General features: G+C 37.4%; 1 long non-coding RNA gene across 1 annotated transcript in view; it reads left to right on the top strand.

Annotated features, from left to right (window-relative positions):
- Positions 1-1,038: 1,038 nt before the first annotated feature.
- LOC121041467 (uncharacterized) overlaps positions 1,039-15,568 on the top strand; it is a 90,886-nt gene continuing 76,356 nt past the window's right edge. Inside the window, exon 1 of the long non-coding RNA XR_005795751.1 lies at positions 1,039-1,343. This is a non-coding gene — a long non-coding RNA (uncharacterized LOC121041467). The remainder of the gene's footprint in view (positions 1,344-15,568) is intronic.

Genomic DNA, 15,568 nt, shown 5'->3' with positions numbered 1-15,568 from the left:
TTCTCTGAGAGGGTCAGGGCCGTGCCGCTGAATCCGTGAGCTGCCCCTAGGTTTCGGAGAACACAGCCACATTTTCTTAAAAGGAGTTTTAGATCTTAAAAGGTATAACATTATAGCACTTTCTCTTACCCTTCCAAAAAACATCTTTTTGTTCAGAATCTTACAAGTCTTACACGCTCATTGAAGGGCATTTTCATCTAAAGTTAAAAGTTAACATTTATAACCCTTTTACTTAGAGATACCCGCTATCAAAAATTGTCGCACGTTTTAACCCTTCTTTATTTTCTTTAAGTATGAAAACATTCACATTTTACAGTAGATGTAATTTTTTCCTGATTTTTTTTACACTTGACATTTTATTAAGTATTTTCTCGTCTCCCCACAGCTTTTCAGAATTTGAACGACTGTACAATTGCCCCCTTCTTGTGTGTTCCACATGTGTTTGGCCATTACCCCAATGTTGTACACTGTTAGTTCCCAACTAATTTTAAGAGGTAGTTGTCCACGTAAGGTTCACTGTTTTCACATAATAAAATCTGTGCTCAGAATTTTAGAAATGGTGTGTGCCCTGTATAAGGATTGCTTTCCTAAGCATTCATTTGTTATTAATTTATGTGTTTGTAATTTTTGAGTGCCTACTACGGGTACGGCATCGTCTCCCTAGACATTTTTCACAGACCGAGAAAATTATGCTTTAGAACATTTGTTTAATGATAGCTAAATTTCACACTTGCAAAATTACAAAAAGCTGTGTAAAGATTCAAGGGTCTTTGAAGCCATCTTTGGTTCCACTTACTTGTCATTATTTAATCAGAAAAGAGCCTTATTGGGACACATATGGTGTAAATAGTTCAAAAGATATTTGGATGTTTTCATGACAGAGGGTTTTCTTACACTTCAGCCCTTAGAATGTTGCATTTTATTTTTCCACAGCTATGCCCTTTTTTTTTTGAAGGTGGTATGTCGTTTTTTTTTTTTTTTAAACCAGAAATGAGCCCTGTTTTTCCCCCTCTCTTTCCACAGGAAAATTGTCTTTTGTATGGAATTCTTCTTGTTTGCAGTACTGTGTGTGTTTGTAAAAGAAATATGCATGTTTTTAAAAGTTCCATCACACAAGAGAGGGCTTGTTTCTTCTGCTGATTTGAATGGAATTGAACTTTAAAAGAACAGGTCTATGCATACACAACTTAGAAACCTTAAAACACTGCATGAAAGGAAAAGTCCCGATTATCCCACCAAATGTTTGCTGAAGAGGTTCAACGGGGGACTGAATGATAATGACAGAAAACATTTGAATTTGAACTCCGCTAAATACCTCTCGAGCTGTCCTGCATTTATTGAAGGTAAGTGAAACTTGGTTGATTTCATCTCGTAGGGGGCTTTATTACCTCTACTTCTGAGCATAAGTTATTCTGAATTTTAATTTCAGGTTTGGGGTTTGATACATTCTCAGACTAAAATCAACATTTTTCTCTCTTCTAAGAAGTCGCTTTTGCATACCATTTGGAGACTCATGAATTACAGATGTAAAGCTGAAAAATAAAAGGCGAGACAAACTCCCTAATACCCCGGGAGAATTTTTGCCGACTTTGAGATTTTGCTGTGAAGAACTTGCTTCTTTTTCGTCTGGTATAGCTGGAATGAAATGTACACGGCAGCCAGGCCACCCTGCTGCCGAAGTAACGTTCGTTCATAGTCTGGGAAGAGATACTGTCTCACTTCCCTTCTCTTCCTCTCTTTTAAACTTCTCCTGGATCGCCTATGGGCTACTTAAAGTAGATCCACTTACAACCTCATGCGGGGCCTTTATAAACTGCCGTCCTTATAACCAACCTCACTTTTATTCTCAGCGGCTCTCACCTGGCCCCGATTTGAAGATAATGAGACCTCCCTTTATATTCATTTAGAAGCTGAGTTTTGCCCTTGATGTTACATTTTATATTGATTATCAATTAACTTTTAAGTTGCAGTTAAGCTTAAGTACTTTTTACACATAGGGAATACAGCACACGCTGACTTTTTTTTTTTTTTTTTTTTTTTTAACAGAAGCTTCCCTGAGGGCAACATTTCTATTCAATTGCAGTATATCATATGAGTCTTTTATGGCATCTTCAGTTTGGGGACAAGTGTATTCAATATGATTTGTCCAACTTTATTTATTATGCCATAAAGTTTACTTTCAACAGTTAAAATGCTCTTCTTGATATCTAGGTATTTAATGCTGGATATCATGCTATCATTGAAGAATCAAAAGTTATGGAATAGGAATTAGTTCTGGGTTCTGTGTTGACAGATGTGTACTTTCACCACTGGCTGGCTTTATGACTGTGTTCAAATCAATTAATCACACTGTGTCTAATGTTATTGGAACGCGAGGCAATGTTATTCTATCTTTATAGAGACCTCGAGTCTTTCCTTTGGATCATACTCACCTTTATAGATTCTCACTGATGGCTGCCCCAATTTTATGCCTACTGTACGTTTTCGAAGTTTTGGTCTATGCAGTAGTCTAAATTTTATGATACGAAATTAGTGGCAACTCAACATGGGAATATTTTTCCATCTGTTGACTGTGCCTCTTAATAGTGATAGAAATAACTATTAAATATGTAATTGTAAGTAACTTATTCAAGACCCACTACTATTAATTCATGAAGCCATGATTCAGATGCCAACTGCTGGCCTCCAGACTTTGAGTTCTTTATCTATTGTCTATAACTACAAATGTACCAAGTGTATCTATTCACCTATAACTTTTAAAGTAGTTTTTACTTAACTGTTTCCAAAAAGGAGTTGGTGCAGCTTTCCATAAAACATCAACACGCAAGACAGTTAAAAATTAGGATAAAACAAGGGATCGCAAACATAGACAAATGGAGTGAAATTATGATAATTGAAAACTAAAACCTTCACTAAACTGATTACTGCAATAGTGATTCAGGAGTGCTCTTTATAGACAAGGCAAAAAAGGAAAATGTGACGGGTTATATGGCTTTCATTTAATACAAGAAAATATTTATGTATTCCTCAGTAGGGGCAAACTTTGATACTAAATTCCAACAATTTATAACATGAATCCTTCACTCTCTCCTTTATTTGTTCGTCCAACAACTATTTGTTGAATGCCTTTCGTGGCTTCAGTATTATGCCTGTCACTAGGGACTCAGTGGTGAGCAAAATAGTTTTCTGTCCTTATGGAGAGCACAATAGTGGAGAAAATGGCCATGGGTTCTTACATTAGTTTGTAATTACAAAGCGAGATCATTGCCACGTGAAAAGAAGCACAGTGCTATGAAAGCATATAACAAGAGAATATGAGCTAGCTAGACTTGGGGTTTAGGAGAGGTTTCCCTGAAGAAGTGATGTTAGAGCCGAAATCTCAAGGATCCGCGGAAGCTATTTAGATGCTTCCTTTCGAGGTGCTTCCCATAGACAAGCAGCATGGGCACCAGCTGGGAGCTTCTTAGAGCTGCAGAATCTCACGCTCCAGCCTGGACCTATGATGCAGAACCTACTTCTGTTTTAACAAGATCCATAGGTAATTCCTTTGAACAGTAAAGTTTGAGAGGCCATGATCTGGGGGAAGGGGTGAGATGAAACAAAGGGAACAGCGTGTTCAAAGGCTCAGTGGTAGAGAGGAGGATTGAGGAATTAAAATATAGGCAATGTGGCTGCGGTCTAGGTAGCAAAAGGAGAGGGGATTGGCATGAGGAGGTAGTGGAGATCTGTGTGTGCTGGGACCACTCAAAGCAGAACTTTGTAGGCCTGAAAGACCCGAGATCTTTGAAGATTTCTGAGCAGAAGAAGAAGATCATCAGATCTGTGTTTGGAAAACATTACCCCGCAGTATAGACCAGACGGTATTTGGAGTGGAAGCAGAGGGCTGTTGAGGTGGCTATTATGGTGTCTGGGTGAAAGATGATAGTGTGGAGATGGTGAGAAGTAGACAGATTTGAGAGATATGCAGTGGATGAAATTAACGCGCTTTGATAATAGTTTTAATATGAGGGCGAAGGTGAGTGAGAGGTCAAGGATTACTCCCAAATTTCAAACTTGCCCCTTGTGGATACATAAAGATATTGAGATAAGGAATCTCTGAACGACTACTAGATTTGTAAGGGAAATAACCAGCTGGATCTTAGATATGTTGAATTTCAGGTGTCACCGAGGCAGTGTGGAGATAGATATCGAAGAGGTCGTTAGAAAAGTGGGTTCTGACTGGTCTGGATTAGACATATACATTTGGGAGTCAGATTAACATGTTGGATAATTAATGTAGGGAAGATGCAAATGCAGAAAAGCTTTTCGTTGTACTATCTCTTGTGTTGAATTCCAATAACCCTAGCTAATTTAATGAGAGCCATTTTACAGAGTGTCAAATTCATATAGTCCAGCTCTACTCTTTTCTGTTGTTTAAAGTAGGTTCTGGAATAGAATTTAGATAATCTGAGAGAAATGGAGAGTCAATATATTTTTTTTTCAACGTTTTTTTTTTTTAATTTTATTTTTGGGACAGAGAGAGACAGAGCATGAACGGGGGAGGGGCAGAGAGAGAGGGAGACACAGAATCGGAAACAGGCTCCAGGCTCCGAGCCATCAGCCCAGAGCCCGACGCGGGGCTCGAACTCCCGGACCGCGAGATCGTGACCTGGCTGAAGTCGGACGCTTAACCGACTGCGCCACCCAGGCGCCCCTATATTTTTTAGACTTTCTCAAATACTGATTGTCTTGACCATGCTTTGGCAGAAGGTGGATGGAACTCACTTAAAAATTGAATTCCATGTGCTGTAAGCATGAATATTATATGTTGCCAATTGCCTGGTCTATAATAGACCCACAATAATATTTGAATTGCTGATTGTTGAAGTGAGAGCTGTATATTTTAGATATCTGACTCGCGGGTGGTAAAGCTGGTATTCCATTATGAAAATTAATGAGCCTGATAAACCTTCCCTTTCAAATAGAGTGTCATCCTACCTCTGTGCAGAGAAGGGTGGCAGAAGCTGGGCCACAGCTAATCTCTAATATATCTTTGATTCTGCTCAAATCCATGGACAAACATAAGTAGTGCGGAAGGTATAATTTGACTGGAAAATTGAAGTATAGATTTTATCAATCAACTGAATTAGCCATGAAAATATAAATGTGACTTGTATAGAGTAAGTTTTCCCGGCTGCACAATATATACCCAAGAGGTTTAATAAATTAACCCATTGCATGGAAGGAGGAACTAGAATCAGGGGTCATTATAGAAATTTCTAACAACTGGTGTAGTAAAGGCACAAACCAGTAAGAAAAGACGTCAGTCATGTTGCTGAAGCTGTTGGCAGGCATAACGTGAATGAGCTTGGTGGTAGGTATTCTGGGGATGAGGAGCCAGGGTGGTAAAATCATGGTCCTCGAGGAGGAAGAGCAGGTTGTGCGATGTGAATAGCAGTGTTTCACTATTTTAACAGTCAACATGGCCTGTTCTGTTATCTCCTGGCTGAATACCAGCCCTTCCTGAAATGTAAGTTTCATTTGAAAAGCAAGAAATGAAGCCAGTAATATTTTTTTGAAACTGAGTTTTTTAAAGTTTATTTATGTATCTTAAGAGACAGAGCGGGGGAAGGGCAGAGAGAGAATCTCAACCAGGCTTCTTGCTGTCAGTGCAGGCCGATGCGGGGCGAAACCTCACAAACTGGAAGATCGTGACCTGAGCCGAAATCAAGAGTCAGACGCTTAACCGAATGAGCCACCCAGGCACCCCCCAAGCCACTAATCTTTGGTTGGAGCATGGCTAATATTTTGTTATTATTTTTCACGGATGATTAACCAATAGGTTCATCTGCTTTTTAAGCCATAGAAGAAATGACTGGTCTTCGTTGTCGTTGGCAGAGGGCAATAATGTGACACATCCTAACGGAATTTTTTATAAGTAAGAAAGGAGGGGAAGGGGTAAGATATAGACCAGTTGTGCACCATTATACTTAGAATATGGTCTTTCAAATGACTCATCCCACTGCCTTGGATTCTGGGAAGGGTTTTACGGTATAGGCTCTGAGAAAGCATGGAGTTAGGGCTCTTAGTTGAGATTATATGATTTTAGAGGACGAGACAGCACAGCTTGAAATAATCCTGCCATAGAAAGCTTATTTTCCTGACCACTCACTCTCTTGGGGCTAAAAGAAGAGTCAAACACACAAGAAAGAACTATTGGCTGAGTTCAGGTCCTTGAAGCCCAGCTTTCTCTTCCTTGATGCCGAAGTGCGTCTCAGACCCCACACTCTTTTTCCACCTTCTCTGTCCATCTTTCTGCCTGTGTTCTGTGTTCTTAACTATGTTTCCCATACCATATTGTGAATTCACCTCAGTGCCTGAAATATGCTTTATCTTTCATAATTAAAATAATCTCTGATTATTTTTACCAAGTGAGAGTTAAAACTCAGGTTCGTCACTTATGAACATTGCCTGGGGCTTGATCAATTGGAACATTATCAGCCAGGCCACTTTTCCTAGACTCTGTCTTAATGACTACTTTGCCACTTCTACCTTTGGGGGAATATCTATCAAAAATGATGCTGTGATAGTTCGCACTGCCCTTTAAACATTGGTTTAATGCCAGACTTTAGTTAAATGCCAGTCCTGCCCAGATAACCAGATTCATCGGCTCTGAAGACTTGATTTGACTGATTTAAAAACAAAAATATACTAAATCATGGTCCCTAGAACCGTATATTGGTACAAAGAATAACACGTGATTAGCACATAGGTTGTAGTTTAGTGCTTTTCCTTTGTTTGTTTGATGAGTGGTGTGGATTCCATGAAGAAGGATAATCTCAGGATAGGGGTTTAAGAAAAGAACAGGATCTTCTTCCACTTGTTGCCCTGAAAAAGATTTATTATGGGAGTCTGGCTGTATCTTGTCTCCAGTCCATCTTATTCTTAGTAATAGATAATAATGGTTATACTTATGAATGCTTATGCATAGTTCTATCATAATCCCAAATCAATGACTGTTTCAGTGTTAAAATCATCAATATTGAAATAGCCTCATTGTTTTCACTTCCAACTTCAAAGTTTTGAGATACATTTTTTTGTAACCGAGACTTTGCTTTGCTTTCCTCAAATAACAAGACCTTAAATGAGGGAACATCTCCGTTTCTTGAGAACCAAGAGAGGAAATGAGCATACTTGCATATGCAAATACATGTCAAACATAAACTTGGAAGGATTATTCCATTTGTATGGCATGTAATAGGAAATTATGACCTTCAGATAATCTCAAAATTGAGCTAAATTTCATCCTTATCCCCAAGAGAATGGGAATGGTCCTAAAAATTCTCCTGTTTAGTAAATACCCATGAGACATTTATCGCTGATCTCATGGAGGGGTGGCTTTAATAGGGCCAAATAGTCAGTTTAGTGTTGCCTGAGAGAGAAAACAAAGATCTCATTCAGTACAAGGTATTACAGTATTGAAAGTGTGTAATTACCTTCTGTAGGACGTTGCACATTATTTCTCTTACTGTTGGAAACATGTGAAACAGAGGCTAATTTATCGCATCCTCAACTCGTGTCAGCTTTGTAAAATTCTGTTGTTTCGTTTTCCAGATAATTTTTCCTTGTGAAACTTTCTTTCCTTTGTCTCCTAATAAATATGCCCTTTCTAAGTCTTTTTTCTTTCAAAATGGAAAGACTAAAAAGGACTACTTTTGTAATTAAAAGTCATTTTAAAATAACCTCAAAAGATTGTTTCTAGATATCAAAACATCTTTATGGTCCCATTTCTATGGCAAGAAAGACAAGCAACTGGGATCCTGTACATTCTACTGTAGTCTACGTTAATTACCTTCTATTAAAAAATGACAAAGACCTTTTTGAAAGGGAATCTGGCACTCTTTCCACAGAAATGATGGCAGACACCCTACTTTGCTGATTTCTTGACACTTCTAATTACCTGTATTCATTTGAAATCGTTCCCTTTGTAGAGAGTTATTGGCATGATTTTCTGAGAACAAGAGGAAAATGGAAAACATTTTAGCAAGTTAAGGAAAAAAAAAATCAACAGTATCATTGTTTGCCGCTTTTGTTGAAACTACCTACACGAGTCATTTGAGGGACATGAAGGTAAATGAAAGGTTATACTTTGCCCTGCACGTTGTTGCTGGTATTTGTAATGTCAATAACTGTAGAAGGTTGTCAGGAAACTGGAGAGATAAAGGTCAATAGCAATGACAAATATATCATTGTATGTGTTTGAATATGCAATATCAGCCTAATCTGCCAGTGGAGGCTTTCACACCCTGGAAATATCAATCAGGTGCTATATGAAACCCATCTATTGTTCTCTAGTCTCCGAGACTGTGATGGGGAGATCCCAAGATTGAAAAGCCATCAGGGATTTTTTGGGGGGTGGCATCATAGTCATTGCTGAATACACACATAAATGCTCATTATTCCTTTCAGAGATTAGTATATTAACAGTTACTCAGTTTCTCAGATGGCTTCATTGGTGGCGAAATAAAACATTTTCCTATCACCAAAATGGGAAGACTCAATTCAGTTTTGTATATCATTGCAGTAAGGTAGGTGCCAGAAGCTTTCAGTGATAGAAGGAAAATTAAATATTAACTATGTCTTTCATACAGTCTTGACAAAAATTTAGTTGGGCTAATGGTGAACCTTTATGGCAAGTTCTGCCTCCTGTTGCTTTCGACATGTTAGAAAGTGGGGTCGTTTGTATTCCATAATAAATTATTTACAAATGAAATGCACAATAGTTTACTTAGACTGTGTCTCCACTAAGAACAGACTTATTGAAATGTATTTTGTTGGAGCCAAACCAAAGTATTCAGATTTAGTAGACAAATGCATCTATCTTCCTTTTAGTGAGTTGTGCTAAAGAATTCACTTAAAACCTTCTGGGAAATGAAAAGTAAAAATAAAATAGCAAGAGATCTTTTAAATGAATGTGCTTCAACTTGGTCTTGAACACCTGTAGAACATAAAGGCAGTGTGTTTGAAACATAGAGGGATCATATTTTATGGATATTACTTTTTTTAATTTTTGCATCTTCTGGTGTTCTCCATTAACATCAAATATTTTGAAAAATCTACTCTTCCTGAGACGTTCTGCATTTTGGGGGGGGGGATTCTAATGACCCCTTTCCCCAACGCTGGCCCAGTGCATTAGTCAGCCTTCCCAAATGTGCACACGGACCACATGGGAGGAGATGTGAAAAAGAGATCTGCTTCTGAGGAGTGCACGGAGTGACAGGCAAAAGAGTAGTACATTCAGCCGCACCCTGAGGTGACAGAATAAGAGAAAAAGCTGGAGGGGACAGAGAGGGCCTGAAGGAGAAAAGACATGGAAAGAAAGGTAGAAATGATTTAGGGATGGGAAAATAAGGAAGGGGTACCACGAAGGCAAAATATAAAAATAATTTAACATAATAAATATAGTTGTTATAGGGAAGTGAGATTTACTGAACATGGAGAGAGAGAAAAAGAGGAGAAGAAAAGGTAGAGTTTCAGAGAAAAATGGGATAATGTTCAGGAAGTTGATCAGAAGGGAAAGTCCTAGATAGTGAAAGGGAAACAAAACTAGTCAAGTCCCTGTTTCCCAGCCAAGGGACGATGAATCGGAGGCTCCAACTCACCTGTCTTCTGCACACGCCACATGGAAATGAACCTGTTAGGAAGCTGTGTGTCCTGTCCGTTGCAGTCAATCTCCAGTGTGCTTGTACATTTGTTTCCACTTCTAAATATTTCAGAAAGTTCATTAGGGATCTTTTACGTAGAGTGTTATTTCTAAAGACCCAATGATTTCCAGAGGAATAATCATTTTAGGAGACCTCAAGCAAAAACCATTAATGGGTTACGTAGGACATGTTGAGATTGGACTCTTTTATCTTTCACTGGTTTCCTTTTGTATTTCATTAGTTTTTGATTACATTTCTGACCTCCAGATAAGACTCCTATGTAAGTAAACAGTCCGGCTAGATTCACCATGTGCCAAATGACAGCTATAGTACTCTCCCCAAGGTTTTATTTATTTGGCTTTTGATTTTTTGTAAATTGAAACGATATAAGCAGAAGTAGACCTTGACTTTTGTCCTCTTACTTGAAGGTAATATTTTCTTCATGAAGGTAACTGAAAAGTTTCAGAAACAATAAAAGGGCTCATATGCACTAGACAGATGTTAAGTAGAACGAACTCTTCTTTGTAATTTCAGCAGCTTGCATGAAGGCGCTGGAAACAAAAGTGTCCCGGACTGTCTATGCTGGAGTGTCTCCTGCTTATAGGCTAATGCCAGAGTGAGAATAAAATGTTGAGGGTTTATATTTTTTCATTTATTTCTTGCCCTCCATTTTGGGGGGTGGGTAAAGGCTAGTTTGGAGATGAATGGATAATTTGGTGTAAGGAGTTTCCTGTTTCTTATGATCTCTCTCTCTCTAAGTTTGTGATATAACACAAAGAAATAATGATCATTTTGTGCAACATAGGGCTATTCTTTTATGTTGGATGACTGCTATTGAAAATCAGCTTAGTAAATCGTAATTTTCTATTGAATCTACATAATTTTGCAATTGCTTTCTTCCCTTTCACAGTACAATATTTGGGCAATGACAGGAGTACACAGTAATTTTTACTTTTCTCTCTTCTCTTCTCATTGTTATCACTGATCATTTTAGTCATCAATGACCCACAGTGGGACGCACTCAGAATTTGCAGAATCATTCCATAGCTTTTTCTCTTCGGACAGAAAAACTTAATATAATTTCTAAGTGTAATAACCTCCTCTACAAGGTGAACGTGCTGAAAGATAACTGTAATTCACCAGTGTTAGGAATGGGGGAGATTAGATATAATTTTATTCATATCTATCTTCTCTATCTCTCTATGTAGACAGATAAAGTATTAGACGTGACAGAGTGTGCAGTTGTGAGGAAAATCAGAGTCTCAGGTCTTTTCTGGGGTAAGAACAGGGTGAAGGCTAAATGCTCCAGTGTTGTACAAGTTAACTTATGCTTACTTACACACTTACACACAAGCACCCGCCGCATCTCTCCCTCTTTCTTTCCCACATGCCACACGAACCAAGTTTTCCTGTCTGAAAGGAAAAATTATCTAGCTTTCAATGCAATATTAATCTTTTCCAGATATTGTTCCTTCTTCAAAACTCACTAATCTTATTTATTAAGAGCGTGCTTCAGGAAACCAAATATACACAGAATTATTGTTGGGATTTTGATACCTCTCCAAGATACTGTGATCTGAATTTAAGCAACGGCGAACACCCAAAGGGAAGGAAGAATAGTCAGATAAGCAAGTAGAAAAAATAGAGCGAGTGTTCTCGGTAAAAAGTAAAACCAATGAACTGGCGGAGAGAATAAAATAAACTTCAAGTCTAAAAAAAGGAAAGGTTTGTTCAATCACAGTAAGAAAAAAGATACAGGAGGCCACAGTGGATCACAAGCTAATTTTAGGGGTTGAAAACAGAAACCCATTGTTCAAAGACAAAATACTGATAGACAGTCAGCAAAGAATTTAGGGAACACAAATAACCATCCACATTGTATGCATTGTTAATCAGTTCCGTGTCATCATACTGTGTTTTTAAGGATCCCACAACTTAAGTGAACGTGCAAAATTTGGAGTCGATCCCAAGGAAGCAGCAAAATAACTACATGGTTGGGAAACAGTCCCAATGAAACAAGGGTAAAAGAACTGGCCTTGTTTAGTCTGGAGAAGAAAAGACTTGGAGGGAATTAATAGCAGGCTTCAAGTTCATGAAGGAACACAGTCTGTTGCAGGTAGAGGTGAACAGCTGGTCTCTGTTTCCTTTGAGGAGAGCACAAGACAGCAGTTTTTCAATGCAGTAGATGGGATTGAGGCAAGATATTGGGAAGATCAGGGGAAGTGCAGGGAGAGGGTTCTCAGGATTTAGAATGTGTTGAGGGAATTATTATTATCATGTTTTGGAGTTAATCCAAATTGCAGAATAAAAAGAGAGAGCAGAAATCTGTAAGACGGGAACCTATCTATAGAGGAAAAGAGACAAAGAATGAAGAGTTGTGATCTAGGGATAAAGGCCATCTGGGATGCAACAAATACCGAATTCTAGAAGTGTTATAAGAGTTAGAACACTTGATGATAAGGGAAAATATGCTACAGGAAAAAAGGAGATAAAACAGGTAAAGACAAAACCATGGAGATTTGAGGGTATGGCATGTATTGGGGCTAAATGTACAATTCTAATAAAAAATTTGTTTTGGTTGGGGGGAGAAGAATTCTAAGTATTCATGTGTACAATATATACCAGCCGCTAGCAATTTTTTAAAAATTCTGTTATATTGATGTCCTTGAATATTAAAAATACGACTCACAAACAGATTTGCCATATTTTATGCCCAATTTTATAAAAAAAAAAAACAAAAAAATAACGGGGAAATGGGCTAAGTAGCTTCTCAAGTCTTAGCCAGCCTTTTGGTCTCATGACATGGGAACCGTGATTGTGTGCTAAGTGAATGGTGGTACCATCTATAACACACCAAACAAGATCCAAAACACATAGAATGTAAAAAGCAGTATTATAATCCAGAAAAAAAATGATTGCAAAACTCATCAACCTACCTTATCACAGGAGAATTAACTGAGTAGACAGGGATCTAGGTCTTACGCAGAGCAAACAAAGAAATGTGATCCACGAATTCAAAAAATTTAGAGTCTAAGATTGGTTGTCGTTTGATAAGAATGTTGCATTACAGGTATATCACTTGGGACTGCAGAATCTGTTGCACTTAAAATGACACTTAGGTGTATAAAGGACCACTTTAGCAAGTTGTTGTTAAAGAATGTGCCTTAGGTTTTAAAATCATTGCAGAGGTTGAAATTGCCAGTCCCCCTTGAACTACATTACAACCTAAACCAATAATTGAAATTGTGTTTAAAGGTTACACATATATTATATCACGGGTATGGGTAATTAGCTGGATTTCTAGATTCCTTGGTTAGTTTGATCAATTTTCTAGTTACTTTTGTTTCTTGAAATGGTCCCTCTACCTCTTTGAAAATGGAATGGATTCTGCTTATGTTTACCTCTGTTGAGCAAATGTCAATATTTCACAGTTGTGTTTTGTCATTGATAGGTTTGGTCTAATGTGCTTTGTAATGGGCTATTTTTTTTTTTTTCCTGATGTTTGAAAGTTTCCTTCACTCTCAAATGCAGAAAACAGGATAGTCCGTATTTGAATTTATTTTGCCAAGATGATGGTTATGTATATTTTATAACATTCTGGTACACAGATCTTAGCAAATCTAAAAATAGATCCCTACAAATATTTTTTCCTGCTTTTAAAAAATACAGTTACAAACACTTCACTTGTAAAGGATTTTGGTTTGGAAATACATCTTGGTTTCTCTCTCTCTCTCTCTCTCTCTCTCTCTCTCTCTCACAAAGAAAAGCCTTTTGTTCTGGTCTCTCTGGCACTACCTATTCTGTGACTTTCTGCTGTCCCCTAGTGGCATGTTAATCTTCTTGACTACTGTGTGATCGCCTCTGGAACCAATTCTCTACTCTTCTGTGCTTTTTTGTGACTCTCATTAGCAGACATTTAAAATACTATTAAACAACCCATGAGCTGCCTTTTAGAAGCAATAACCCTGTTCTTGAGCCCAAACAGTTTTCCACTCATGAATTCCTACTCGAGTAAACATGTCTAGGGAATGCCTGCTATCTACATACATTGTATTATCTCACTACAATAAACATTTCAGGTTTTCAGAATTATAACACAAAACTGATGAAAGCAAAATGTTATCAGTTTTGACTGGTCTATACATAACATACGGTAGCTTAAAAGGTATTTTGTGACAGGTCAGACTATTTATGTCAATGGGTTTACAAACAAAAAATTGTACTATTCCTTTTCCTTTGCTGTTCAAAATCCTGGTTGGTTACTATCATTGTAATATTTGCTCTTTTCATGGTGACATTTTTCAATGAAATGTTTAAAAAGATACAATGAAACTGTATGTATCTGAAGCATCAGATGTAATTCATTTATGTAAAAGATTTTGCACTGACATACACCACGATGATTTGAAAAAAAAAGTTCTTAAATTTTTCTGGATATTATTTTTCCATACGCATCAGAAGCATTTTTTAAATTTTAAGATGGATTGGTTATTTTATCTTCCTTCTATGGTTTGTGTGCTTGAGCTACAATGTTCAGCTGTAATTTGGGGCCAGTAGATTTTTCATACAGTGTTTTGTTTTTCTGAATTAGGCATTTTTAAATGTATGTAATGAGAATGGAATGTAAGAATGTATCAAAAACAATATTTCAGGTTTTTTTTTTTAATATTGAATTTTAAGTCATGCGGAATTACTATAAGTCTGGCTTACACAATTCTTTTAAAAGGCGGCTTGAAAAAAAAAAAAAAAACCACCAAGGAAAATTTACAAGAAAAAAAGGTCTGATGAAATCTGGCCCATTAACTGAACATTACAGAAATCTGAGATGTATAGTGAACTAATGATTTCTTGGCACTGTCTTGTTTGGCACTTATCATGGTTTTGACAATTATCACATGAATAGCAACACTTTTTTCTTTCTGAACTTGGAGGGGGGTGCAGCGGGAAGGGCTCTGGGGAAAAAGGAGGCCCAAAGCCCTGGAAACTCCCATATTTTTAGTAATTCGAGTGTACAGTCTGGCCATGTGGAAGAAAAAAAAAAAAGAACTAAGCTGTAAGGCTCTGTTAAGTGACAATTTTCTTGTTCCTTCAAAAGAAAAGTTGGTATAGATTTTGAACTGCCTGTCTTTGGAAAGGTCAGATTCCAGCCCATTTTAGTCCATTTTGTCTGTTTATACATGCCTCTGTTGGGATAAGATATCCAAAAAGAAAGCCTTAGATTACAATCAGTCTTGGCTTATGTGCAAAGCCATCCGGCCAATCCAAGAAATCCTATTGACTGTCATGCGGAGAGGGAAAAGGAAGAGTTTAAACCCCCTAAACTTTTTCTCAAGAGAAAAAAATGAACCACTTTTTCAAACCTCCTTAACACACGAGAGGACTCGTGCACCCTCAATGTTGCTCCGCCACTCAATTTCTCAGATTCAAATTACGTGGTTTTCTAAAAATACACCCTCCATCAAACACTGTGAATTACAATAGCTATTTTTCACACAGAAATGTCTGATTTTTTTTTTTTTTAGTTGTCTATTCAGCTTGTAAATGTTCTAAAAATGTTCTCCTGGAGTTATTTTTAAAAACTCATGGTATGGTGGATAATAAATATTGTTGCTCTGTCACTGGAAACATTGGAAACAACATATTTGACAGGTTAATAGGAATGAGAACTACATTTGAAATTTTAATTCATTTCATTTTAGATAAATATGATGACTCTTTCCCAATCTTAGTGCTAATGACTAAACGGGCAGAGTTCTTCGCCGTTGTAGAGTCTACTCGGTTAATGATCTCGTAGATTATTTGGAAAATAAGAACAGAAGAAAATTTCCTTTTTTTTTTTTTTTTAAATTTAAATCCAGGGACAGTCTTAATAAATCTTCTCTAAT

This window comes from Herpailurus yagouaroundi, unplaced genomic scaffold, assembly GCF_014898765.1.
Source record: "Herpailurus yagouaroundi ecotype Mexico unplaced genomic scaffold, PumYag 184, whole genome shotgun sequence".
Classification (NCBI taxonomy): domain Eukaryota; kingdom Metazoa; phylum Chordata; class Mammalia; order Carnivora; family Felidae; genus Herpailurus; species Herpailurus yagouaroundi.
Note: the sequence above shows the minus strand (reverse complement) of the source record. Positions and strands in the feature narration are given on the sequence as shown.